Below are 26282 nucleotides of genomic sequence, written 5' to 3' on the forward strand. Positions count from 1 at the left end.
TAGTTTTTCTTTCGTACACGCTCTCACAACTTTTTTCTTTAGTTGTGAAGTAAATATTGGCTATGATCTGTGAATCATTGAGATGCATCAGCATGCGTGTTAGTTTTCCTTTGTATTTGATGGAATGTTGTAACGGGGCAACCTTGGAATAGGAATGAAAATGGAGTGGAAAGTTTCCGTTTTTTCGGAGAAAAAATGGAAACGGAGAGAAACCAACGTTTCGTTTCGTTGGATCGCGCCATCGAGCAAAACCAACGTTTAAATCACGTCTGTCGTGTTCGTGTCTCACCCTCCTCCATGGCTCGACCCCACACGGTCGCTCGGCATGCCACTCACCGCAAACCGAGTATACGATAACTTTCCTGCCTGCTTGTCGATGGATCGCGCCATGGAGTACTAGCACTACTGGAAGAGATTGACGAGTTGGGGGAGGACAGCTAGCTATAGCACGGACTCCCAAGAACTTTTTACATGCATGTTGTAGCCGGCTATTGCGACCTTTGAACGCGGAGCAGCTGCGTGCACCCGAAAGCGGCGCGGGCGACGCTCTCTCGGCCGGCGCGCCGCTTCAATGTCGGCGCCAGTGAGAGGTCGCGTCCGCTCTGGCCGGGCATGAATGCGGCACTGACCGTTTCGGGCAGGAAGCAGGCGCGGGTGATGAAGAGGGTTCGGGTTGGTCAGGACTGGCCGTGGCAGCGGTTCGGACGTGCGCAAAAAAGAGATGATGTATGTTAATATTGCTGCGTATATAATTAACAACGTAAATAATGTGCCAGTTGGACAAATATGATTGGAGATGGAGGTGGAAATGGAATTTTACGTAAACACGGATATGCATGTCTATGTCTATGTGTGTGTGCGCGACGACTCTCGCGACCTGGAAGCGGGGGCGTGTTTTTGATCGAGTTTTCTTTCTTGGTACGTTAGAAAATTAGTTTGTCTAATTCACATCTAGATGTTATTTAAGGATATCACATCTAAGCTCCCACAAGTATATAATGTAGCAACAAGAAACAAAAAAAACTAGGAAAAAATAGACCACAAACAGAGTGGACATCAACTTAGATGTGACATAACTATGTCACATCTAGATATGTCCTAGACAGACCATTAAAAAATTGTCCGCCATTTTTCGTTTCTTTTTTCTGGGAACGCGCGTATTCTATTTAAAACCACTGCTATGGAGAGATTTTTTTACTCCATTATAGCCTCTTGTTTGATAGAGTTTCTCGCGTCTCGCTCTCTCACCCTCTCCATATATGTTACACGCTGGAGGCTCAGCGTTAATTTGCTAGGGTTTGCTATATTCACAGTCTCTCACCCTCTCTTCACCAGATCTAAACAAGACTGCGTTGGCCTCTTGTCTCTCTCACCCCCCTCACAGCTGGTGAAGGAGGCGTCCCTATCCCGTCGCACCGGGAAGGGGAGGAGGTGCAACGTTCACTCTATCGCCTTCGGCGAGGGAGGCAATCCACTGCCGGCTGCGCTATTCTCTTTCACCCAGCGCCTGTGCGGGAGGGCCACCGACCCCTTCTTCCTCGCTGCCGTACGTAGTGTGGGCAGATCCGGCCTCCCGCCGCACGCCTTGCCACATCCTGACGACCCTAAGGTATAAGTTTCTTTGAAACCGTCGTTGCTCTAGCTGCATGTGGATCTTTTTTGATCTGTAGTCGAATCTAGGTCTTGGTTCAAAGAGGAAAGAAGGGTGCGGTGGGCTGGAGCAAGAATCTAGGACGTGGTTCAATGAGGAAAGGAGGGGCGGAAAGTAGTATAGACTGGCTATCCAGCCGCTTTGTAGGTCGAAAAGGGAAAAAGGGGGTAACCCAGTACACACATCTGTAAGGAACCGATCTCTTTGTTGAAAAGGGAAAGAAACTGGGGGGTCGGGTAGTTTGTGCAGGACTAGATTTGCTGCCCTCACATAGGAAGAAGGTTCAAAGAGAACAAATATGGGACCAGCGCATATATGCTGCTTGGCTACATACTCTGCATCACCCATTTATACCTGTGGACGCACATGGTGCTGGCATGTCCCATACAACTATTTTGCTGTTGTTAATCTAAGAATGCCACCGGAAAATTGAAGCAATGCCACTGTTAAAAGTAAATTACATTTTTTAACGAATGTTGTTTCAAGAGAATGTCTCTATTAATATGAATCAATGCAACCGTTTTAGAAATGCTACTGTCCTACGTTGTTTTCTGTCGGAGTAAATGGCCACGGGTAGCCTAACCGACTGCCCCTGGCTCTTCCAAAAAATTATCAGGCCTTTGGGCCTTCAAGCACTCCAAGCATTGGACCACCTTCCCTGGCCGGCTACCTCTAAAGCCGACTCACGGAAGGCGACCCAGCCTCAGCAACCTCCCCCCCCCCAGGATAACCACGGGGTGGCCGACTCCAGGAAGCCGACAGTAAAGGATGCCGACTTCCTCGAAGCCGGCCCCGAAGAACGCCGACTCCAAGAGGCCGGCCAAGACCGCAACCACCAAAGCTACGCCACATAACAGTGATAAGACGGGGTGTGGCCACAGTGCGGCCCACTACCCCCGAAGCCCGAGGCAGGCATGGCCACAGGACACCGTACGGGACGGCCATCCCCCGTCCGGCTCGACACTGTAGCCATGCAGGCCTCGACGTCACCCACGGCAGACGCCGGTACGGCCCACGGGCGGCGGGCCCCTTCAGCCAGAGAGAGGCGCGGAGGCGGCCGGGCCTCCCCCAGTCGGCCAAGGGCGTAGCCGGCCCCCAGAGGTCGGCTACCCCTCCCTCGAAGCATGTGCCACATTAAGGAGACAAGACGAGGTAAGGCTACAGTGAGAGCCCTCGAGGCGGCCCACTGTAGCCACGCTTACCTCAACGAAGCCCTCGTCATCAGGGGCGAGGCTATAGTAAGCAGCCGCCGACAAGATCCTAGGCGGTGGGGCCGGCCTGTCGACCAAGAGGCCGGCAGCCGGCGGGACACACTAGTCGGCGGGCCCCAACAGCCGGCGGAGAAGCCGGCGAGCGTAGACACTGACGGCTGGGACCAGTGCCCAGCCGGATTACAATTGTACCCCCGGGGGGTAGGCCTATATAAACCCCCCGGGGCACCCATGCAAAGGGTTGGCTTCTTAGCATTACACAGACACCATATAGAGAGGGAAGCAAGAGCTAGCCTTGTTCTTCTTCTCCCTTGAACCCAACAGCTCTAGGAGCGATTGTAGCTACTCTTTCCGATCTAGTGATCATGCGGAGACCCCGCAGTGCAGGACTAGGGGCGTTATCTCCTCGGAGAGCCCCGAACCTGGGTAAGATTCGCCGGCGTGCATGTCTTCGCCTCATCCCGTTTCCAGGCACCGGCGACGTCTTATTGGCACCCACAATGATAAGCCACCCGTTGGCATATGTTGCACCTACCACCCGACATTTGACGCCCACCGTGGGGCCAGGTGCACCATCATCCGCAGACCTGTTCTGGACGGGAACCCTCTTCCTCCCCCGCGAGCGCAGCCAGCCTGCTGCGCCCGATGGCGCTTGCCTCGACGCGCTGCAAGGCGTCGACGACGCTTGCGCAGCGAGCCGCCTCGCCGATCTTTTCGGCGAGACTCGCATCTCCGACGAGCCTGTGTCCGACGCAGGCACGGACTACCCCGAGAGCCGCCTCGTCAGCCTCCTCAACCAGCTTAACGTCTCCAGCGAGCCTGCTGTGGATGTGGAGTCGGTCGGCTCCACCGACCCGATGCTCGTCGACTCCGACACGACATCGCTCGACGCTTACCCCTCCGACATGGTGGTCTTCGACGATCCTCTCCCTCGAGCTGACAGCGGCAGCAGCGCTGTCACCGAGGTGTTGGTCATCAGCCACGTCGCCAACTCTGGCGAGAACGCCCACGACGCCCTGCAAGCGGCGATGCACGACCTCTCCGTCCCCATCCCGGCCGATGCCAACGCCGAGACCCTGGAGGCACGCCGCCTCGCCCTCATCGCGGAAGGCCAGAAGATAGCCTCCATGAGACGCCTCACCAAGGCCCACCAGCGTGAAGTTGACCGCGCCGCCTTCGGTACGCCGCCGCCTAGCGGTCCGAGCCGAGCCGGCTTCGTCCAGAAGCGCGGCGCGGCCGTCGCCAGCATGCTGGGGGCAAATCGCCCCGTCTACGCCACCCCGCTCGAGAATCTGCGAGCCGCTCAGGCAGCTGCAGAAGAGCTCAATGGGCTGGGAGCCGATGAGCTCCCCTACATGACAAGACGGATCCAGCAGCTGATCGACGCGGCTGCGGAACGGCACGAAGCCGGCGCCCGTGCTGATAGTCATCCCCCGCGCCGGGAGCACGCCGCGACGTCCCGCTTGCCGACTGCGAGCGGCGCACGCCAGAAGAAAGACAAGGAGCCGGCTGCCAGCCGCAGCCGGACTCGCATCACCATCGAGCGCGACGCGAAAGGCCGCCCTCGAGCGGTGGAACGCCAAGGAGATTTGCCTCCCCCCGCCTTGAAGAGAAAGACGTCTCACTCCACCGCCTATCACGCACCCGACTCTTGGCGACCGACTCGGCCGCCGAGAAGGAGTCGGCGAGAACGACGCCCGCCACCAGATCGACCGCCTTGCTCGATCCTTGGCGTTAGAAGAAGAGGACGATGTCGGCCCGCCGTGCTTTGGTCCCCGCATCCGCGACGAGCCCTTCCCCAAAGGGTTCTCGCTCCCCAGAGACACGCCCAAGTACAACGGCTCAGTAAAGCCGGAAGATTGGCTCGTCGACTACTCCACGGCTGTCAGCATAGCCAACGGCAATTGGCGCGTCGCCGTGAAGTACGTCCCCCTCATGCTGCAAGGCACGGCACGCACATGGCTCAACAGCCTCAAGCCCTACAGCGTTAACAGTTGGCTGGACTTCACGGAAGTCTTCATCTGCAACTTCACCAGCACCTACAAGCGGCCTCCCAAGCCTCGCCAGCTCTCCCTCTGCGTCCAAGGGCCCAACGAGTCGACCCGCGACTACCTCACGCGGTGGGCCAAGCTCCGCAACTCCTGCGAGGGGGTGCACGAGGTTCAGGCCATCGAGTACTTCACCGCCGGGTGCCGAGAGGGCACCCTCCTCAAGCACCGACTCCTCTGCGACGAGCCGGCTACCCTCGACGAGTTGCTGGTCATCGCGGACAAGTACGCCATGGCCGACTCCTCGATGAAGACCGAGCTTCGAGTAGACGCCTCGGGGAAGGTGATTGCCCCGGCTCCCAAGACGCCGGCTGGCGACCCCAATCGGCGCCCCTACCAGAATGATCACAAGCGCAAGGCCCCCGTGCCGACTTCCACCAGTCGGCAGGTGGCCACAGTTGAAGATGAGCAGCCCGAAGAACGGCCCGTTTCCAAGAAGAAGGGCGGCAGGCCGGCTTGGCAGCCGGCTTTCTCTTACGAGCAGGCTCTTGACGCCCCCTGCAAGTTCCACAGCGGCGCGAAGCCGTCTAACCACACGACCCGAAAATGCCACTGGCTCACGCGAATCACCAAGGGCGAGGGGTTGTTGCCGCCTCCGCCTCCCGGTCCGCCGCCCCAGCCCCTAGCAGCCGGTGGCTCGGCCGGCGGTCGGCGCCATCCAAGATGAATTCCCTGAAGAGCACGCCGCCTACGTTGTCTTCACCAGTCAAGCCGACGACAAGCGTAGTCGGCGCCGACAACATCAAGAAGTTAATGCAGTCGCCTCTAGCGCCCCCGAGTTCATGCACTGGTCAGAGAAGCCAATCAGCTGGAGCCAGGCTGACCACCCAGAGGTGATGCCCTCTCCTGGCTCCTATGCAATGGTCTTGGATGTCACCCTCGCGACGGAGAGGCGAGCTCCCCGATTCTCCCGTGTCCTGATAGATGGCGGAAGCAGTATCAACATACTGTACCGCGATACCATGGAGAAGCTGAACATCAAGGCGAAGCAGCTTATGCCGAGCCGGACCGTGTTCCATGGTATCGTCCCCGGCTTGTCTTGCTCCCCAATCGGCAAGATTAAAATGGATGTTCCCTTCGGAGATAAAAATCATTTCCGTCGGGAAGCGATCTGGTTCGAGGTAGTGGATTTGGAGAGCCCCTATCATGCTCTGCTTGGCCGACCTGCTCTGGCCAAATTTATGGCTGTGCCCCACTACGCCTACCTGAAGATGAAGATGCCGAGCTCAAAGGGGATCATCACGGTAGCCGGCGATTACAAGAAGTCCATCGAGTGTGCCATGGCCAGTAGCCGGCTGGCCGAGTCCCTCGTGGTGGCAGAAGAGAAGAAGATGCTGGAGCGGGTTGTGGCCATGGACGGCAAGCAGCCGGCCCTGTCCCCCAACCCCAAAGATAGTGATGCACAGGGCTCCTTCCAGCCTGCCAAAGAGACGAAGAAGATACCTCTGGACCCGGAGAACCCGGAGAGGTTCGCTGTCATTGGGGCGAACTTGGACAGTAAATAGGAAGGCGAGCTCGTCGACTTCCTCCGTGAGAATCAAGACATTTTTGCATGGTCCCCAAAGGACATGCCGGGTGTCCCGAAGGATTTCGCCGAGCACAAATTACATGTCCGCGCCGACGCGAAGCCGGTCAAGCAACCCCTCCGCCGACTGTCAGAAGAGAAGCGAAGAATCGTGGGAGAAGAGATAGCCCGGCTCCTTGCCGCTGGCTTTATCATGGAAGTGTTCTTTCTAGAGTGGCTTGCCAACCCAGTTCTAGTTCTGAAGAAGAATAACAAGTGGCGTATGTGTATAGACTACACCAGCCTGAACAAGGCCTGCCCAAAGGATCTGTTTGCTCTGCCACGGATTGACCAAGTGATAGACTCCACAGCCGGATGCGAGCTGTTGAGTTTTTTGGACGCCTATTCAGGGTACCATCAGATCAAGTTGGACCCAGCAGACCGCCTGAAGACTGCCTTCATCACACCATTTGGAGCTTTCTGCTACCTGACTATGACGTTCGGCTTGAGAAATGCCGGCGCCACTTTTCAGCGTTGCATGCAGAAATGCCTCTTGAAACAACTCAGCAGAAATGCCCACGTCTATGTAGACGACATTGTGGTGAAGATAGAGAAGCGCGGTACCCTGCTGGAAGATCTCAAAGAAACATTCGCCAACTTGCGCCGATTCCAAATCAAACTCAACCCCGAGAAGTGCGTGTTCGGAGTACCAGCCGGCCAGCTGCTAGGCTTCCTGGTCTCCGAACGCGGCATCGAGTGCAACCCCGTCAAGATCAAGGCCATCGAGAGGATGGAGATTCCCACCAAACTGCGAGATGTGCAGAAGTTCACCGGCTGCTTGGCCTCCCTGAATCGTTTTATCAGCCGACTAGGAGAGAAGGCTCTCCCCCTGTACCGACTCATGAAGAAGTCTACTCACTTCGAGTGGAATGACCAAGCCGACCAAGCCTTCCATGAGTTGAGGAAAATGCTGACCACTCCGCCTGTCCTGGCAGCGCCGACTAAAAAGGAGCCCATGCTCCTCTACATCACTGCGACTAGCCGAGTAGTCAGTACTGTTGTTGTGGTCCAGCGCCCGGAAGAAGGCTGAGCCCAGCTAGTCCAGAGGCCGGTGTACTACCTAAGTGAAGTGCTATCCAGCTCAAAGCAGAACTACCCGCACTACCAGAAGATGTGCTATGGGGTATACTTCGCCGCCAAGAAACTGAAGCCCTACTTCCAAGAACACCCCATCACGGTCGTGTGCACCGCCCCGCTCGCCGAGATCATAGGCAGCTGGGATGCATCCGGCCGGGTGGCTAAATGGGTTATTGCACTGGCGCCCTACACGATCTTCTACCAACCCCGCACCACCATCAAGTCCCAAGCGTTGGCCGACTTCCTCGTCGACTGGGCCGAGACCCAGTACCTACCGCCGGCTCCCGACTCTACCCATTGGCGGATGCACTTTGACGGGTCCAAGATGCGCATCGGCTTGGGAGCCGGCATCGTCCTCACCTCTCCCAAAGGCGACAAGCTCAAGTACACACTGCAGATCCACTTCGCCGCCTCCAACAACGTGGCCGAGTACGAGGCGCTCGTACATGGGCTCCGACTAGCCAAAGAGCTCGGCATACGCCGGATCCTGTGTTACGGCGACTCAGACTTGGTGGTCCAGCAGTCGTCTGGCGACTGGGACGCCAAGGACGCGAACATGGCGAGCTATCAATTCCTCGTCCAGCAGATCAGCGGATACTTCGAAGGGTGCGAGTTCCTTCACGTGCCAAGGGCCGACAACGACCAAGCAGATGCCCTAGCACGGATCGGCTCCACCCGACAAACCATACCGACTGGCGTTGCCCTCCAGCGCCTCCTCAAGCCGTCCATCAAACCGTCTCCAGAGTCGGACTCCATCTTCGTACCGCCTGCGCCAGATGCAGCCGGATCCGACTGGAGGAACCCCGCAGGCGGCACGGGGACTTCGACAACTGGCCCGGGGACTGCCGTAGTCGCACCCGGCCCGGGGACTTCAGAACCCGGCCCGGGGATTGCAGCAGTCGGCCCGGGGATTGCAACGACACAAGAAGCAGTGGCCGACACCAATTCCACGCCACCCAACCCACCCACCCGAGTCATGGTGGCTACACTAACAGAAGAAGAAGTCACAGCTCCATCATGGGCCCAGCCCATCCTCAAGTTCCTAGTCAGCAGAGAGCTGCCGGCTGATGAGATCCCAGCAAGACTAGTGCAACGACGAGCCGCATCATATGCAATAATCAACAGAGAGCTTGTGAAGCGCAGCGTCACTGGAGTCTTCGAGCGTTGTGTCGAGCCAGAAAAAGGAGTGGCAATCCTCAAGGATATCCACCAAGGCGAATGCGGCCACCACGCATCCTCAAGATCACTTGTGGCCAAGGCTTTCCGCCATGGTTTCTTCTGGCCGACTGCCTTGGAGGATGCTAAAGAAATAGTCAAGAGCTGCAGAGGATGCCAAGTTTTTAGTTCCAAGCAACACCTGCCGGCTTCTGCACTCAAGACCATTCCCCTCACCTGGCCTTTTGCCGTCTGGGGACTGGACATGGTGGGCCCTTTCAAGACAGCCCGCGGCGGCTTGACGCATCTACTTGTCGCTGTGGACAAGTTCACAAAGTGGATCGAAGCAAAGCCGATCAAGAAGCTGAACGGGCCGACTGCCATGACATTCATCACTGACATCACTACTCGGTACGGCGTGCCGCACAACATCATCACCGACAACGGCACGAACTTCGCCAAAGGAGCACTGGCACGTTTCTGCGCGACGCAGGGCATCCGAATGGACTTAGCGTCCGTTGCCCACCCGCAGTCAAACGGCCAGGTCGAGCGAGCAAATGGACTCATCCTCTCCGGCATCAACCCCCGACTGGTTGTACCACTGGAGCGATCGGCCGGCTGCTGGCTCGATGAGCTGCCGGCTGTCCTCTGGAGTCTGCGCACTACACCCAACAAGTCAACCGGCTTTACTCCATTCTTCCTTGTATATGGTGCCGAGGCTGTCATCCCAACAGACATCGAGTTCGACTCGCCTCGAATCACCATGTTCACGGAGGCAGAGGCCAAGGAAGCAAGAGAAGACGGCGTCGACCTACTGGAAGAAGGCCGGCTGTTAGCACTCAGCCGGTCCGCCATCTACCAGCAAGGGCTGCGCCGCTACCACAACCGTAAGGTCAAGCCAAGATCCTTCCAAGAGGGCGACCTTGTGCTCCGGCTGATCCAGCGAACAGCCGGCCAGCACAGGCTCTCGGCCCCTTGGGAAGGCCCCTTCGTCATCAGCAAGGCACTAGGCAACGACTCCTACTACCTGATCGACGCGCAAAAACCAAGAGCACGGAAGAGAGACGACTCCGGCAAGGAGTCGGAGCGACCATGGAACGCAAACCTCCTGAGAAGATTTTACAGTTGAAAGCAGTATGTATCATGCTACCCTTTTGTATTAAGTACGAACCAACAGGCCCCCCGAACAGTACTCGGGGACTGCCTTTGTTTATCCATGAATGACGAGCGTCATACCCATGAATGTATTATTACATTTGATTTCTTGTTGGGCACCGGGTTCGACTAGTCGGCCCGGGGACTGGCCGCCTTGAGCCATATTAAAAGTTCTACCTGGAGTCAGACAAGTAGTGTGCCGGCTCCCGAGTCCCCTCTTATTGAAAGTCGCAGCTTAAAGAAACGACTGTCCGACTAGCAAGAGGCAAGGCAGAAAGGATGCCCACACGAAAAACGGCTAAGGACCAACGAACTTATATAGCAAAAAGACGGCCTCCAACCACGCTTGCCGGCTGTCAGAACAGCCGGCTGGCCGGCTTCCTAAACACTTAGCTCTAGTCCAGCAAAGCTAGAGTACTCCCCCCCAATTGGCCAAGCACTCCTCCAGCTACAGATTGCAGAGCAACTGTTGGACTGGGGAGGCGGCAACCAAGGAAAGGCGGCAAAGGAAACAACAGAAGGATGAAAAGCAAAGTACGAGGAAAAGCCAAATGCATGCATAAGTTATATATACATATAAAGCCCTCAACAGGCTGGCTACGGACATAAGTTCGAATACACCCCCAGTGGGTGGAATTGTGCAGACTTAACAGAATATTGTTCCAAAAGTGACAAGACAGGAAAACAAAAGATGGCAGTCTAGACTAGGGCGCGGTGCGGGAGCCAGGCTGGTCGGTGGAGACGGCGTCGCCGGCTGAAGGAGTGGCCGCCTAGCGGGTCTCGGCTTGGTCACCACCAGTGGCAGGCGACGCACTCGCGCGCGACGTGGTGCTGGAGGCGCGGTCAGGCTGAGGCTGGTCGGCTGCTCCACCAGCCGGCTCGGCGTCTTCACCCTCCTCCTCCTCCTCTTCGCCCTCGTCGCTGGAGTCGATCTCCTCCGCCGAGTCTTCACCGTCTGCCGGGTTCAGCCCGAACCACTCCTCCGGCTGGGCGACACCGTTGTCATCTACCTCGGGGGCGAAGACGCTGGTGTCGGTGTAGTCGGCGATCGCCGAAGCCCGCCGGATGATAGCCGGCCGCGTCGGCTCCAGCTCTGTGTCGGCTTGCTGCCGCCAGGTAGCCAATTGATCCAGGCACAGGCCGGGATACCAGGCCTTGACGAACTCCAGCGCCCGCCTGGCGCCGGACCGAGCCGCCGAGGCCTTCCAGGCTTCAAAGCGGCCGACTGCCACCTCCAGCCAGTCGGCAGTTCGACTGGGGGTGCGAGGAACCACTTGGCCGGGCCAGAGGGCGGCCAATACTTGCGCCCCGGCACGCTGAAGCCGGCGGAGCAGTCGGTGAGCCGGCTGGATGCGGGCCTGGATCGCCAAGAGCTGCTCCTCCAGCGAACGGCCGGCGGTTGGCGAAATCTCGAAGCCAGCCTGCCTTCGCGCTTGGCGGCGGGCCTCGATGATCTGGTTGGCGGTGGTAGAATAGCCAGGGAAATACTCTGTGCAAGAAAGAAGAAGAAAAGAAGAACACCAAGTCAGAAAACGAGCCAAAAGCGGCAGACGGCAAGAAAGGACGAAGAAGTAGGCGGCTTACTGTCAACCAGATCTTCGATCTGACCATAGCCAGAGATCAGAGTTTGCCTTGCTTCAGCCCAGCCAGCCGCCTCCGTCTCGTACTCGGCCTGGAGGGCGGCTTCGCGGTCCTGCACCGCCTTCAGAGCCGCCTTGTGGCCTTCCTCCTGGTCGGCCAACTTCTTGGCCAGGCAGTCGCATTCCTGCACCAAGGCGGCGAGCTCGGCATCCTTGGCACGAAGGGCAGTCTGAGACTCTCCCAGCTGTGCCCTCAGACCGGCGTTGGCCGCTGCAGAGACGGCAGAAAAAGAAAGAACAGTAAGAGGAAGTCGTCAAGGAAGATCCGACCCGACTGCTCAGCAGTCGGCCCGAATCTCGGGGACTACACCCAGTGGGTGCGCTGATGCGCCCCCACGTGAGATAAAGAGCAAAGCACGTACCCCGGCTCTCAGTAAGGTCGGCGGTCTTCTGGGTCAGCTCCCGAGCCTGGGAGTTGAAGGCGGCCGCACGAAGATTGTGGTAGTCCTGCAAGATAGACAGAAGATCGAAGTAAGAACAAGAATAGCAAAGCCAAATCCACTAAGAAGTTCCAAGCCGCCTGCTCAGCAGCCAACTCGGAACTCGGGGACTACACCCAATGGGTGCGCTGACACGCCCCCACGGAAGAAATCAAGACCAAGAAGAAGCAAGATAAGAAAACTAACCCGGATGGCCGCCCGCGTCGCAAGGAACTTGTCGGCGTACTGCCTCAGCGCCGTAGCCTGAGCCTGGAGCCGGGTCCGGACGTCCTGCGCGACCACGTTCATCACGGCCGTCCCTCCGCCCGGCGTCCACCCCGAGGTAGCGCTGGCCACCTCCACATCCTGGGCCGACGAGCTGGAGCCCGCGGCCGGCTGCGGCTCCGACGCGGCCTTCTGTGGCTCTGACGCAGCCTTCCCCGCGTGCCGGCTCGGCGGCATCTGGACCGCCAGCTCAGTCCTCGTGGCCGGCTCGCCCCCCGCCGACTGCGCAGGCGGCAGATCAGGCCGGCCGCCTTGAGCCGCCCCAGTCGGCGGGGTCGGCACTAGCGCCCTCTCCAGGATGACGACGTCGTCGTCCCTCTCCAGCCCTGGCTGGTCGCCGCCGGCTCCTTCTAGCGAGGGCTCCGGGGCCCCAGGCGCTACGACGCGCAGTGGGGTGACCAACAAGGCCCCCTCCACTGTCGCCGCAGCTGCAGCCTCCGCTTGGGCCTTGGCCGCGGCATCGGCGCGCGCCTTCGCCGCCTCCTCCTCCTGCGCCGCCTGGGCGGCGGCCGCCTTCCGTGCCTCCGCCTCCCGCTCCTCCCGTGCCTCCCGCGCGTTCCGTTCTGTCGCCTCCTGAAGGTCGGCACGGGGGTCCACGCGGCGAGTGGTGCTCCCAGACCCCCTCGGCAACTCGACAATGGAGGCGGCAGCTGCCCGCTCAAGCGACAATGGAGCTCTGGTTGTTTGGAGAAAAAGACAAGGATTCAGGAACCACTAGAGAAAAGAAAGAAAAAAGAGTATACAAAAGAGTTCGAACTTACGCCGACACCGTCTGTGGTTGCTTCACCGTCTTGCGGAAGCGAGCCGCCTTCGCGGCCACCTCCTCTCGCCTGGTCGCCGCCGCCCCGCCCCTGGGCTTCTTCGTCCGACTGCCGAACAAACCCTGGGCGGCGCGATGCTTTTGTCCGCCGCCCCGAGCAGGCGGTGCAGCGGAGGAACCCGCGCCGCGTCCAGAGGCCGGCCGGCGGCGCGGGACGACTTCGGCCTCATCGTCGTCCGGCCAATCGTCGAAGGTGACTCCATGCCCGGAGCCGCCTGCTTCGCCGCCGGCTTGGCCACCACCCGGCTCGGTGTTGTCGTCCATAGCGGCTGCCCCCAAGTCGGGGTCCTCCAGGTCGTGCTGCGTACGGTCGGGGACGAATCGGCGCTCCGCATCCGACCTGCTGGCAGGCCGAAGGAGAGGACTCTGTCGAAGACAAGCCGACTTGTCAGAGTCGGCCAAAGGAACTCGGCGACAAAGCTAAGAGAAAAAAGAGGAGACAAGGAGAACATACCGTGGGCGACGGATTGGCTCGGCTATATGGCTCCTTGCTGAACTGCCACTCTTCGAAGAGTTTGCAGTTCGCGAGGTAGTTCACCATATAGGCAACCTCCGCGTGCGGCATGTCCTTGGTGCACATCCGGCTCGGATCGAGCTGGCCGCTCATCTGACAGATCAGATGAGGGCGGCTCTGGAGCGGAAGTACCCGACGCGTGACGAAGGCGGCCAGCAGGTCGGGCCCCATCAAGCCCTCCAACTGGGTCATCGCTCGCACTCGGGCGACGGCTGCAGATCCAGCCGGCGTCAGAGTCACGGCCCGGTAGGACCACTGGGGCCGCCTGCCCTCCGGTGGGCCGGCTACGTAAGCCGGCAGGTTGACATAGTCGCCCTGCGGGGCGATGCTCCTGACGTAGAAATACGACTTTTGCCATAGCTTCACCGACTGGATCAGCGTGATGATGGGGAAGGGGTTGTCGGCAGCCACCCTCCGCCCCGCGATGAAGGCGCCAGTCTGAGCCGGCACGCCCCGCGAGCGCGTGCCCAGATTGGACTGGAAGAACTCCCCCCAGAGCTCGAGGGTGGGGAGGACGCCGAGGTAGCCTTCGCACAGGGTGACGAAGGCAGACAGTAGCACCACCGCATTCGGGGTGAGGTGGTGCGGCTGGAGCTGGTAGAACTCGAGCCAAGAGCGGAAGAAGGCGCTCACGGGCAGGCCGATTCTGCGCAAGAAATGTGAGCGGAAGACCACCCGCTCGCCCTCCCGCGGCTCCGGCGTAAGCTCCTTCGCCGGCGCGAGACGGACCTCCACCTTGTCCGCGCTGGGCAGCTGCCGCGTCTTGCGGAGGAATTCGACGTGATCTTCGTGGACGTTGGAGCCGTCCCAATCCCCGCCATATTGCTCCGTGGCGGGAGGCATGGTGAAAATGAACGCGGCGGCGGAGGAACGAGTAGTGGAAGAGCGCGGCGGCGAGGCGCTGTTGCAAGAAACGGCAAGAGAAAGAAGATGGTGGAAGGGGGAGGAGCGTGCGAGAGCCTGCCGCTCTCCCTCTCCCCCTACTTATAGCCTCGCGAGGTGAAGCCGGGGAGGCCGGACGTGGGGTGGGACGTGGGATTAACTGCACCCACTCCCCCCACGCCTCGCGATTATTACGCCCTAAAGGCGTGCCGAAACTGCCGCAAGGAGACGTGCGGGCGGTTTCGGGCTGTAGAGAATCCGTGCCTGGGCCCGGGCGTGGACGTGGCGGGCCCCCGCCCTGCGGCGACGTCCCGTCGCGCATGTGGGCTGGCAGGCTTTCTGGCCGAGAGAGGCCACGTGGTTCGCAGACGGCAAGTGGCCGGCCCGCGGCCCGGTGCACACACTGGCGAGCTCCCGCCCTCCGACTCCGGAGTTTTTGACCAAGGCGGCGCGCCTAACCAAAGCCGGCTCCCAGCTGCCGACTTGTCAAGATAGGAAGCTGACCGAGCTTCTCAACTCCTACCCAACCTCGAAGCCCAATCAGCTTCGGGGACTACTGTCGGAGTAAATGGCCACGGGTAGCCTAACCGACTGCCCCTGGCTCTTCCAAAAAATTATCAGGCCTTTAGGCCTTCAAGCACTCCAAGCATTGGACCACCTTCCCTGGCCGGCTACCTCTGAAGCCGACTCACGGAAGGCGACCCAGCCTCAGCAACCTCCCCCCAGGATAACCACGGGGTGGCCGACTCCAGGAAGCCGGCCGTAAAGGATGCCGACTTCCTCGAAGCCGGCCCCGAAGAACGCCGACTCCAAGAGGCCGGCCAAGACCGCAACCACCAAAGCTACGCCACATAACGGTGATAAGACGGGGTGTGGCCACAGTGCGGCCCACTACCCCCGAAGCCCGAGGCAGGCATGGCCACAGGACGCCGTACGGGACGGCCATCCCCCGTCCGGCTCGGCACTGTAGCCATGCAGGCCTCGACGTCACCCACGGCAGACGCCGGTACGGCCCACGGGCGGCGGGCCCCTTCAGCCAGAGAGAGGCGCGGAGGCGGCCCGGCCTCCCCCAGTAGGCCAAGGGCGTAGCCGGCCCCCAGAGGTCGGCTACCCCCTCCCTCGAAGCATGTGCCACATTAAGGAGACAAGACGAGGTAAGGCTACAGTGAGAGCCCTCGAGGCGGCCCACTGTAGCCACGCTTACCTCAACGAAGCCCTCGTCATCAGGGGCGAGGCTACAGTAAGCAGTCGCCGACAAGATCCTAGGCAGTGGGGCCGGCCTGTCGACCAAGAGGCCGGCAGCCGGCGGGACCCACTAGTCGGCGGGCCCCAACAGCTGGCGGAGAAGCCGGCGAGCGTAGACACTGACGGCTGGGACCAGTGCCCAGCCGGATTACAATTGTACCCCCAGGGGGTAGGCCTATATAAACCCCCCGGGCACCCATGCAAAGGGTTGGCTTCTTAGCATTACACAGACACCATATAGAGAGGGAAGCAAGAGCTAGCCTTGTTCTTCTTCTCCCTTGAACCCAACAGCTCTAGGAGCGATTGTAGCTACTCTTTCCGATCTAGTGATCATGCGGAGACCCCGCAGTGCAGGACTAGGGGCATTATCTCCTCGGAGAGCCCCGAACCTGGGTAAGATTCGCCGGTGTGCATGTCTTCGCCTCATCCCGTTTCCAGGCACCGGCGACGTCTTATTGGCGCCCACAATGATAAGCCACCCGTTGGCATATGTCGCACCTACCACCCGACATTTTCCATCCAAGATAAGTTAGATGCTTCTTTCTGTCACCGTTTATTTCATCCTCCTTTATCGGCAAGTAATTGTTTCCTTTTTTGCCTCTGTTAAAACAGGGCTATCGATTCAACTTGTTGCTATTGCGACATTTTGCTTCGCTACTCGAAACACTTATGTTTTAAGAGTGTTTTGTGCAGTTCAACTTGAATGTCACACCGGTGACTTTGCTTAATTTTGGTGGAACTGCACAAAAGGAGATCGAGATTTGTTTCCAGTCTTCCTGGCGAGTTGTTTCAAATCTTGGTCTCAACCACATGATGTGCAGTGTGCTTTGAGATGTTGTGCTACTTGTTTTGGTACTGTTTTAAATAAATGTTGAATTGAAGCTATTGTATTGCTGTCTTTTCCCATTAAGTAGTGAACAAAAATGGGACCAACCCAGACATGATACTTGTTGCTTTGTTACAACAAATTCAGCATCACCCCCTTTATAAGCCAGTAATTGATGCCACTCTCAGAATTAACTACTGAATCTTATTTCAAAACTGCAACACTTGTTAGGGATTGGCGGGATTACCATTTTTGTGGCCGCATGTTTCATCCTCCTTTATTAGCCAGTAATTGATTCCTTTTTTGCCTCTGTTTAAACAGGGATATCTATTCAACTTGTTGCTATTGCGACATTTTGCTTCGCTACGCAAAACACTTTGCTTGATTTCAGTGCAACTGCACAAAACGAGATTGGATTTCCTATTCGTGTTCGCAGATTCGTATTTTATCTTGTCCGTCTCATGAAAGGTCAGTACAGGCCTTCATCCACATGATTGTGTAGTGTGCTTTGAGATGTTGTGCTACTTGTATTGGTACTATTTTAAATAAATGTTGAATTGAAGCTATTGTATTGCTGTCTTTTCCCATTAAGTAGTGAACAAAAATGGGACCAACCCAGACATGATGCTTGTTGCTTTGTTACAACAAACTCTGCATCACCCCCTTTATAAGTAGATGGAAGCACATACTGTTGTTGCGCCCACTCTCCCCTGGAACTGTTTATGTTTTTCGTTAATCTAATGTCGCTGGTAAAATTAAGCAATGCCACTCTCAGAATTAATTAACTACTGAATCTTAGTTCAAAACTGCAACACTTGTTAGGAATGGTACTATCCTGTATTGTTAAGATAATGTCTCTGTTAAAATGAATCAGTTGCATTGTTTTAGGAATGGTACTTTTCTGCTTTGTCGTTCTTTATACATGTTGAAACAAGGAATTGTTAAGATAATGTCTCAGTCAATATGAAAGAATCACACTGATGGAGAATTGCTACTCTCCTGCTTTGTTTCCCATTAAGATAAAGTAGATGAGTAGATGCTTTTCTTCTGGGAGTACAAGTCATCAACCGTTATTTCTCAGTAATTGTTTCCCTTATACCTATTGTTGCTTACGGGGATATCAAAATTAAAGCTCGGTTTTATTCCGACTTCGATTTTAGTTGAACTGCACAAAAGGAGCCAATGTGTCCAAGGCAAACTGCTGCATTACTGGGTCCAGTTGGTCGTTCCACTTTGCAGAAAGAAGCAGTCACTGTTTGCGCTACATTACAGAAGGAATGACCGAGAAGCTTTACAGAGTATTATTAGACACTGGTGACATGACTAGTCTGCAGAGACCATTGACAATTTAACAACACGTGGAGTGCCCTGGGCAAAAAGTGCCCAAACAAGTAGAAGAAGCTATGACAGGACTCCACGATCATAGGCATTACATATTTTGAATGGGAAAAGCTTGTCAAAGTTTAATCATTGATGTTAGCAAGAAGACGTTAGTTTAATATATTGGAATTGGAAAACCTTGTCAAAATTTGCTCATTGATGTTAGCCAGAAGACATGCATTTGATATTTTTGAGTGGGACGCCCTTGCTGTGAGCAGCGTCGAGTGTTTTTTCCTATTCCTGTGTTCAGTTTAGAAGTAAATAGTTACTCTGCTGAGATATTCCTGTGTTAAGAGTTTGTTCTGAATATTGTCTATGTAATGCCAGGCCTTGTGTTTGATTGCAAAGTTGAGCTTGGAATGTTGTGGCATGCGGCATCACGAGCTGTTCACCGTGCCTCCTGAGAATAATGCTTCGTATTGTTTTGCATGTCGATCTAATGCCAGTGATTTGCTTGTTAAGAAGATCATCCTCTTCTGTTGTTTCCATGCTTAAGAAGTTCATCGTCTGATGTTTCATTCATAGCCTATACGACAAGTCGGGTAGGTTAGACGTGAAACCATATGATCTTCTGACCAACTCATGATATTAGGCCGTGATTGGATCGTCGTTTTCCAACCAAAACCTCTTGTAAAACTGACGCTTGTAAATTAAAGCAGATGGTCTCGGGCGAAGGCGCTTGGTTGGTCGATTTCGACTAGTAAAATATCGGAAGTACTTCACACACGATAAAAACGCTAAACGACACTCGGACGATTGCTAATCCAGCCATTAGCTGCTATTTCAGCCTTGCCCATGGATGGCATGATACGCACGTCGTGCATGTATCATCTGGTAATGTCGTCCATATAGCAGTGCTCGTAAAATATACACTAGTCTCTCAAATTACACGCGTAACCCGCCGGTTTTACTTACAGACCTCGGGCCCTCGGTTTCATTACGCCTGTATTTTACGTGTTGTTTCCGATGACGAGTAAATTACACTTGTATGTTAATACAGGTTTGAAATAAACCAGAGCTCCCAAGCGCGGCCTTACCGTTTCATGCCGTCTCAGTTTCTCGAAGGTGCTCATAGGTGTCCGATGATCCTGGCTTCCTGAATGAGCAGCGGGCGCTGTATCAGACCATCCGTAGGGCCCGCAAGGCCCTCTCCGTTGTCCTTCGAGTTGTTGCGCTCGCCGTGGCGCCGAGCATTGTTAACATCGTCAACGAACATGAGGATTCAGGAGATGACTTTATTTTGACTGGATGACACTAGGGACCCACTAGGGCCATAGCCGTACGTACGCAAGTGCCTCCTTATTATGTACAACTATATTTTTTTGCTTTCTCCTGGTTTCCTGACATCACGGTCCCACACCATTGTCAACCTATGTAGTCAATATAAACGAGAGAATTGCACAAGGTGCGGCCGACAGCTGGGACCAAGCAGCTCGAGCAGTATTTGTGTTTTTGAGGCGTGAGCACTGCAGAGTTTTTCTTGGCGATGATTTCGTTGTTGTTCAGAGGAGAGCAGGGTATTAACTGGGCGGGCTGTGGCCCGTCTAGCCCAGGCCAGATATCCAGCCCAGATATTAATTTTTTCAAGATGAAAATGGCTAGCCCAGCTATACGTCTTTTTGAGGAATACCCAGGCAAGGTCAACTTGTTATTCTCCGCCCCGCTGGGCTGCAAATCTTTCCTAAGAGGGATGCATTAGGCTTAACAGGAAAATGGACTTTAAAAAATAATAAATGGGATGTAATTATAAAAACTGGGCAGTAACTAAAAAAATGCACCAAACATGAAATTAGTTTATAAAATATTATTTATGGATTTTGAAAATCATAAATTTTCATTGTTGCGCGCGCAATGTTTCGTTGGATTTTTACGTAATACAAATTTGTATTTAATCTGACTAGAAATTTCGAGATAAAAATATTTCGGATCCCATCAAAATGTGGGAAATTTTATTGAATTCTGTCTTCAACGGTTGGTTGAAATTACTAATCGTTGTCCTAGCTAGAAAATGGGTTGTACTTTTAACAAACTGTAAATGGGCTGTTGTAAATTCCATTAGAATTCAAAAATGGGCTGTACATTCTTACAAAATGCAAATGGGCTATAAGTTCTCTGCCACACACTTGTGGGCCTACTAAGTGACGCGTCCCCTAAAAAAAATAAGTTGACGCGTATGCAAGGCTTTGTCAACTTATTATAGTCAACACACGGTTCTAGCAGCAGTGGCCGTTGGATGTCTATCCAATGGATGTCGTGCTTCTTCTTCAATCTCGGATATTCTTAGCTTCGGTCGCCCAAAAAATGATTCCTCCCCCTAACATCTGGGGCGCACCGTTTCGAAGGTTGGCCTGTGGGCCTACTAAGTTGGAGCGTACCAAGGGCTTTGTCAACTTATTCAATATAAACGATTCTAGCTTCAGTGACCGTACGAAGTCCATCCAACGGCCGTAGTGCTTCTTCAACCTCTGGTCTGCTTGGTCCAGCCGCCCAAAGCAGCGCCGGCCGTGCCGCCTGCTCCTGCCTCCCGTGGCCGGCTGTGTTGCCGCGGAGGCCTCACCGCCCCCATACTACTCCCACCGCTGGCCAGGCCATTCCTCCACTCACCCACACCCCCTGTTATTCTGCGGCGACGGCAGCCTCACACCGTAGCCGAACCAGTGAACCCTCGTACTCCTCTCCGCGCGGGCTTCCACTGTTGCGTCTTCCCCGGCTCTGCGTCAGCCCCTTCCTAGGCCTCGCCGTCGTCCACCGCCCTGGTGCTCTCGGCGCGGCGTGGTCAACGTGGTCAAGGAACGACTTCCATCGGACGTGGACTGCACGTGGAGAGGCTGACAGATGGGTCCATAGTGGCAGCAAGGAAGTGCCTCCTTATTACGCGGAAAATAATGATTCCTCCACCTGACAGCAGGGACCCACCGGACGGGCCACCGTATTTCACGAAAAAACGTTTCCCCCTGACTGCTGGGATCCACCAGCTACACCTTTGCACGCAAGGAAGTGCGTCCGGGCAAAAAAAAAACGATTCGCCCCCTGACTGCTGGGACCCACCAGCTACATCTTCGCACACAAGGAAGTGCGTCCGGGCAAAAAAAAAACCAAAACGATTCGCCCCCTGACTGTTGGGACCCACCAGCTACATCTTCGCAGGCAAGGAAGTGCCTGACAGTCGGGACCCACCTGGTCGAAGCGTACGTAGTGTTGTCATTCTGGTCGCGAACGTGTACGTACATATATACTGGTCGATGTAGAGGCGTGCACGTGTCGTAGTAGAGGCGCGTACGTGTCGTAGTAGAGGCGCGCACGTAGCATGTACACGTACGTACAGCGGCCAGGGTGCAAGAAAGAAAATACGGCCACGTACGTACATACGGGCAGGGTCTCAAACGCCTACTCGCACATACGTACGGCGAGGGCTCGTGTACATGGTTGGGTCGGAACAGAGAAACAGCGTCGTCGTCGTGTTCATGGGAAGGCAACGGAATGCGTCGTTTTCATGGGGAGGCAACGGAATGCGTCGTGTTCATGGGGAGGGGTGTGGCGTACCGCAAAACGGAGGAAACGGACCTCCTACGGTCGAAACGGGGGTCCTGTTGATCGGGAGGAGTGTGGCGTACCGCAAAATAGAGGAAACGGACCTCCTACGGTCGAAACGGGGGTCCTGTTGATTGGGAGGGGTGTGGCGTACCGCAAAACGGAGGAAACGGACCTCCTACGGTCGAAACGGGGGTCCTGTTGATCGGGAGGGGTGTGGCGTACCGCAAAATGAACGAAACGGACCTCCTACGATCGAAACGGGGGTCCTGTTGATCGGGAGGGGTGTGGCGTACCGCAAAACGGACGAAACGGACCTCCTACGGTCGAAACGGGGGTCCTGTTCATCGGGAGGGGTGTCGTACCGCAAAACGGGACTCCACGAGATACTGTTCATCTCCACCGTCGACCTCCTCCATCCTCCACAGGCTACCGTCGACCTCCTCCAGCCTCCACGGGCTCCTGTTCATCCAGCCTCCACCGCGCGCTACTCCACCGGTTACTGTTCAACCACCCCTCCACGGGCACCCCTCCACCGTCTACTGTTCATCCAGCCCTCCACACCACGGGGTCCTGTTCAACCACCCCTCCATGGGCACCCCTCCACCGTCTACTGTTCATCTAGCCCTCCACACCACGGGGTCCTGTTCATCCAGAGGCAACGCCACCGCTCACTGTTCATCCAACCCCCCCGCAACGCTCACTGTTCATCCAATCGATCGGGTTCAGTTAGCAGCAGTAGCGAAGGAATCGCTCGATCGGGTTCAGTTAACAACCATCGATCGATCGCTCGGGTTCAGTAACGCGTAGCGTGCAGTGCAATCGCTCGGGTTCAGTTAGAGCCCAACACCTCGCTCGGGTTCAGTTAGAGCCAACGCCTCGCACACACGCGCGTACGTGTACGAGAGAAACTCGCATCGCTCGGCCCCCGACCTCCCACCGTAACCGGGAACTCCCCGAAATTTTCCTCCCCCTCGCTTCTACCACGGTTTTTTCCGTCATGGACAGCCCAAAGAATACCATGCAGCTGCGTCTCCGGCCCGCCCAGGACGAAAAGCCCATTTTCTGTCATGATTTTTTGTCATAGAAGTAGGAGCCCACCACATCTATGATGATACCGGGTTTTGTCACAATTATCGTCATAGAAGTGTCATATGTATGAGAGAATTTTTTTTCGTTCAGCCCAAAATGTCACGAATGTGTCTTTTTTTGTAGTGCTCTCCGACAATCGGAGTGACAAATCCTAATCTCGAAATACGCCAACTGAACAAGTACCTTCGGAGACACCTGTAGAGCACCTTTATAATCACCCAGTTACGTTGTGACGTTTGGTAGCACACAAAGTGTCCCTCCGGTAATCGGGAGTTGCATAATCTCATAGTCATAGGAGCATGTATAAGTCATGAAGAAAGCAATAGCAGTATACTAAACGATCGTATGCTAAGCTAACGGAATGGGTGAAGTCAATCACATCATTCTCTAATGGTGTGATCCCGTTAATCAAATGACAACTCATGTCTATGGCTAGGAAACTTAACCATCTTTGATTCAACGAGCTAGTCAAGTAGAGGCATACTAGTGACACTTTGTTTGTCTACGTATTCACACATGTACTAAGTTTCCGGTTAATACAATTCTAGCATGAATAATAAACATTTATCATGATATAAGGAAATATAAATAACAACTTTATTATTGCCTCTAGGCCATATTTCCTTCAATATCCCCCCTAAGAGGGATGAACTAACCTTGGGTTTTGTCGATGATGACTTCATGTAGGTGTTGAACATGTGGGTGCTCAATGTTGATGTAGATCATTCGGAGCAATCCTTTGGAGTGAGTTGCACTTTCAATACCTACACGGGTTTGTCCCACAAGGAACAAACAAGGATATCCATAGACATAGAGTGATGTTCACATAGGATGATGTCCATGAAAGCATTAGGTTACCTTGTCCCTTGTCTTACCAACAAGATGGTTTGTGACTCCTTGAACTAGTGCAAGATATGGAAGTTGTTTGCACTTGTCCTTGCCAAAATGATAAGAGTGAAGAATGTTGGCGGAGTCACCCTCAAGAACTCTCTAGTTCTTCTTCTTCGGGATCCACACCATCTTGATGGGAATCCTTGGAGTTGTAGTTGTACTTGATGTTGTCTTGGGAACCCACTTGACCAAGGCCTTAGGTGCTTCTTCAAATGCATAAATCTCCTCTTGAAGCTTGTCCTTGCCTTTTAGCTTGTGGTCTTGTGGTGGAAGATCATCTTGAGCTTGTGTTCCTTGGAAATAAGTAGGATCATACTTCTCTTGTTGAGGAACAAACTTCGTCTTGGGGTATAGATCTTCTTCCCACTCAACTCCATTGGCATTGAACTATCGTTCAAAACCAACACCTCGATTCTTCCGGTGTCTTCCTTGCTTGCGCACAATTTCCTCAAATTGCTTACTTCCGGCAAGACTCTTGTAAACACCTTTCTCTATAATTCCCTTCAATAAGCTATTTTCTTGCTCAAGTGTAACTTGGCTAAGAGAATCATTAGTGGAATCAAGAGAACTACTAGAAGCAACAACATTGGATTTAGCATGATTGTTGTTACTACTAGATGAATAATCTTTCTTGTTCTTGTTGCTAGATTTAACTTGTGGCATGTAAGTAGACAAGAGTAAACTCTTGGCAATGTAAGAAGAACTTTTCTTGCGAAGATCATCATTGATTGCTTTTAAGAACTCATGCTCTTGCTCAAGGTTGAGCTTTTCAAAGCGTAGCTTCTCATGAGTCTTTAAAAGTTCTCGATGATCTTCTAGGGTAGTTTCATGAGCTAACTTAGGAGTGTTTAGTTCTTTATTTAGACGCTCAATCTCCTTCTTATCATCGTTATTTGTTTTATCTTGATTATCATGATTAAGAGCAAGTTCATCATAGTTTTCATAACTAGAGTTGTCAACATGTAAATCATCTTCATCACTATTGAAATCAACATACTCGGGGTGTGTTACCTTTGGACTTTAGCCATGAAGCATCTTCCAATTCCTTCATTTGGTGAGTCAAATATGTCGTAGGAGTTGGTTGACACAAGTGCTAGACCGACAACACCTTCATCTTGAGTATATTCGGAGTCGGAGTGATAACTTCGTTCGGAGTGATTGTCGGAGTCGGAGCCGGATACCCATTCACCAACATGAGCTTGATGTCTTCTTTTTGTGTAGCTCTTTGATGATTTGTCCTTCCTCTCCGAATCCTTGCTTCTCCGAGAGAATCTTCGTTCATAACGATCATCTCTACTCCTTCTCTCTCTTGGCGGTGATTCTTCTCTTCTACTTCTTCTTTTGGGAGAATCTTCTCTTCTTTTGTAGGGAGCCGTACACTCATTGGAGTAGTGTCCGGGTCTTCCACAATTATAGCAATTTTGTTCACGACTTGAAGATCTCTTGTCATTGTAGGACCTTGACTTCGAGCTTCTTTCCTTGCTTCTACTCTTGTAGAATTTGTTGAAGTTCTTCACCATTAGGCTCAATTCTTCATTGAAGGTTTGTTTCTCACTTGATGATGTGGGAGCTTCACATGAGGCTTTGTAAGCACCACTTGACTTGTTGTGGAGCTCTTCCTTATCCTTAAGTGACATCTCATGAGCAACAATTCTTCCAATGACTTCCGTTGGCTTGAGATCTTTGTAGTTGGGCATCATTTGGATCAATGTGCACACGGTATCATATTTTCCATCCAAGGCTCTTAGGATCTTCTTGATGATGAATCTATCGGTCATCCCTTCACGTCCTAAGCCGGCAATCTCATTTGTGATGAGAGCAAGCCTAGAGTACATTTCAACGACACCTTCACCATCCTTCATTTTGAACTTGTCAAGTTGACTTTGAAGCACATCCAATTTGGATTCCTTGACGGAGTCGGTACCTTCATGCATATCAATCAAAGTATCCCAAATTTCCTTTGAATTCTCAAGATGGCTGTTTTGTTGAATTCTTCGGGGCACAATCTGTTGAAGAGAATATCACAAGCTTGAGCATTCTATTGCAGCATCTTCAACTCTTCCACGGTAGCTTCACGGTTCGGTTCTCTCCTATCAAAGAATTCACCTTGCAAGCCAATACACACAATAACCCAAACGACGGGGTTATGTCCAAGAATATGCATTTTCATCTTATGCTTCCAACTAGCAAAATTAGTACCATCAAAGTAAGGACCTCTACGATGGTAATTTCCCTCGCTAGACGCCATACTCTCCTAGGTTGTGAAACCAAGGCTATGATCACCAAAAGCTATGGAAATCAAAGCAAATGGAGACCAAAGCTATGATACCACTTGTAGGATCGAAAGTATGTCTAGAGGGGGGTGATTAGACTACTTGACCAAATAAAAATCTAGCCTTTTCCCAATTTTAAGTCTTGGCAGATTTTTAGCAACTTAGCACAAATCAAGTAATCAACCTACACATGCAATTCTAAGAGTATAGCAGCGGAAAGTAAAACAATTGCACATGAAGGTAACGGGTGGAGTTTGAGGGAGCAAACGCAATGTAGACACGGAAATTTTTTATCCGTGGTTCTGATAGGTGGTGCTATCGTACATCCACGTTGATGGAGACTTCAACCCACGAAGGGTAACGGTTGCATGAGTCCACGGAGGGCTCCACCCACGAAGGGTCCACGAAGAAGCAACCTTGTCTATCCCACCATGGCCATCGCCCACGAAGGACTTGCCTCACTAGGGTAGATCTTCACGAAGTAGGTGATCTCCTTGCCCATACAAACTCCTTGGCTCAACTCCACAATCTTGACAGAGGCTCCCAAGTGACACCTAGCCAATCTAGGAGACACCACTCTCCAAAAGGTAATAGATGGTGTGTTGATGATGAACTCCTTGCTC

This window comes from Aegilops tauschii, chromosome 4 (assembly GCF_002575655.3).
Source record: "Aegilops tauschii subsp. strangulata cultivar AL8/78 chromosome 4, Aet v6.0, whole genome shotgun sequence".
Taxonomy (NCBI): domain Eukaryota; kingdom Viridiplantae; phylum Streptophyta; class Magnoliopsida; order Poales; family Poaceae; genus Aegilops; species Aegilops tauschii.